The sequence below is a fragment of the Prunus avium genome, chromosome 8, assembly GCF_965620075.1.
Source record: "Prunus avium chromosome 8, drPruAviu1.hap1.1, whole genome shotgun sequence".
Taxonomy (NCBI): Eukaryota; Viridiplantae; Streptophyta; class Magnoliopsida; order Rosales; family Rosaceae; genus Prunus; species Prunus avium.
Genome location: NC_142291.1, coordinates 1,870,220 through 1,872,603, shown reverse-complemented (window position 1 = coordinate 1,872,603; position 2,384 = coordinate 1,870,220). Strand labels below are relative to the sequence as shown.

Below are 2,384 nucleotides of genomic sequence, written 5' to 3'. Positions count from 1 at the left end.
AGAAAAGGAAAAGCAACCCAACTCCACAGTAAATCAGCCATTCTGCCTGCAGCATGTTCTTCTTTCTTATTATTTTGGTTGGGGATCAGCATGCTAAGGACTTGCAAATATTTTACGGCTTTTATATATGCATATTAATTTTTTTCATTTAAATTGCTATGAATATATATATATCTGGGAGAATACATCTCGTACGGAAAGGTAAGCATTCAAATTTGTAACACTTATTTTATTCATGAATATTACATTTGTGATGCCAAGAGACACTTTTATAAAGGTCTCCAATGTAATACAACATAACCATTTCTATGGATATAGTTACTCTCCCACGCCAACACCCATTTCTATGGCAGAGCCTTAAGCTAAGGTCGAAGCCTTAACTCATCCTTTATTAGCTGGGTTTGGTTTGATTCAAATCATCCCTTCACCTGTTCAAACAAGAAAGATTACAGAAAAATTAACCATAAGAAAAGAAAAACGTAAAACTAATTAAACAAGAGGAAAATATATAAAAAGAGATATTATGTGTATATCTTGTGTCGTACCCATGCTTTTAAGGAAGAAGTAGACCTCCAATCAAAGTGTCAAAGTCTGCTGCCTCTCCATGCTATCTATTTTCCTGAGAAAATAGACACAAAGAGATGAACAGAACAGACCGTCAACTGATGATGGTGGAGCTTCTAAGCTGCTGCAGCGAGGAATGGAGGGCATGGTCTCTATTTATAGCGGCTGTAAAGAGAAATGGAGCTCGGCATGGCAGATACGTGGCAATCATGCAGAGGCTGTGGCAGTTTTAGAAGCTTGTAGCAGAGAAACAAGCACAACGGCCTTTTTTTAAATAAAAAAACTTTTATTGAAAATGGAAAGGAATTAGAAGAAACTGGAAGAGGTGGTGGAACAAGGGACGAAAAAGCAAGTGGGTGCCACTGGTTTTCACGTTTAATTTGCAAGGGTTGTATATTTGATTCTGTATCCACAGTGTTGCTTCTATAAAAATAAAAAAAAATAATTAGGTGTAAAAATTAATAATACAATAATCATTTAGGACTTGGCTAAATACTATAAATCTCATAGGCTTGTATTGTAGCTCAAGTAGGTAAGAGTAGGCACTTCCTATTATAATAAAAAATAAATAAATAAATAAATCCATGAAAAATATGCACACAAAAAAGCTAAAAAGTTGAATAACCGACTTTTCACTGTAGCAAAAAAAATTAATGGACTTTTTGCTCAATTGGTTAAGAACAATCCCTCTACACTTAGACTATGTGTTCGTCTTTTATGTCCCCTAATTTTAACTGCATTAACAAAAATTAATTTAATACTATAATAGTTATCAAAATATTTATGATTGAGTAATGCTACTCTTACCACATTTGTATATCACATTTTTATACTACCTTATGTGACAAATGAAGTAGACAGCCATATCAATTAAAAAGTGTCAATAAATCATAAAAGAAAAGAAAAGGTTAAATTAATTTTAATTGATATAGCTGTTCACCTCATCTGTCACATAAGGTGGTGTGGGAATGTGGTATACAAATGTGATAAGAATATCATTATTCTTTATGATTATAAATATGAAACAAGGAATTTTTATTATTATGGATTTTCAGAAGAAAAAAATGATTATGTCCAGAAATTGATTTTTTAAAATGTATCGTATGGTAAAATTTCAAAAAGAGAAAATATGAATTAAATTGAAATATAGGAAATTTGAACTCTTAAAACAATTATCAACGATGTTAATATAAATTGAAAGTTGACTAGAAAGAGTAATAAAAAATTTGTTAAACATACCTTGGCAAATCATTGATTCAATGATTGAGCAAAGTATGTTGTTCTAATCACAACTAGGACAATCCTCCGCTTCATCTTCCTCTTCAAACGCCGTGGAAACTTGCATCATTTCTTCTATACGGAAACAAAAACCTATAGCATAGCAGATCAAGGTATGACTTGTTTGTCCACAAACAAACCAAGTCACGGATCCCTTTTATTTATAAAGAGGAAGAGTCTAAAACGGCGGTTTTGAAGAAGACAAGTACTTGAATATGTGAGTAGGGTTTGCTTTTGGTGTCCTATCTAGTTTTGGTTACAAGTGTTTCTTGATCATTACGTGGACCCGTTTAGACGTTACTAGATGCTTAACTCAAACCTTATCTATATTGTTAACTATTAGGGCCCCAATTGGTAGAAGAAAAAAATTTGCAACCCCTTGGGGTTATCCTGCACTTGGAAGAAGAAGTAGAAAAAGGAATAAATATAGTGATAATTTGATTCTTTGTTGCCGTAGTAAATAAGCGATGAGAAAATAGAATTGACCCAGAAAGGAATACCTACAACATCTTATCACACATGCATTTCATGTATAAAGATAT

General features: G+C 32.6%; 1 long non-coding RNA gene across 1 annotated transcript; it reads right to left on the bottom strand.

Annotated features, from left to right (window-relative positions):
* Window positions 1–202: 202 nt before the first annotated feature.
* LOC110744697 (uncharacterized) lies at window positions 203–1,945 on the bottom strand. The gene is made up of 3 exons (XR_002524688.2): window positions 1,804–1,945; window positions 546–987; window positions 203–428 (listed from the first exon to the last, which is right to left on the bottom strand). It is a non-coding gene; the product is annotated as an uncharacterized LOC110744697 (long non-coding RNA).
* Between the last annotated feature and the right edge of the window lie 439 nt (window positions 1,946–2,384).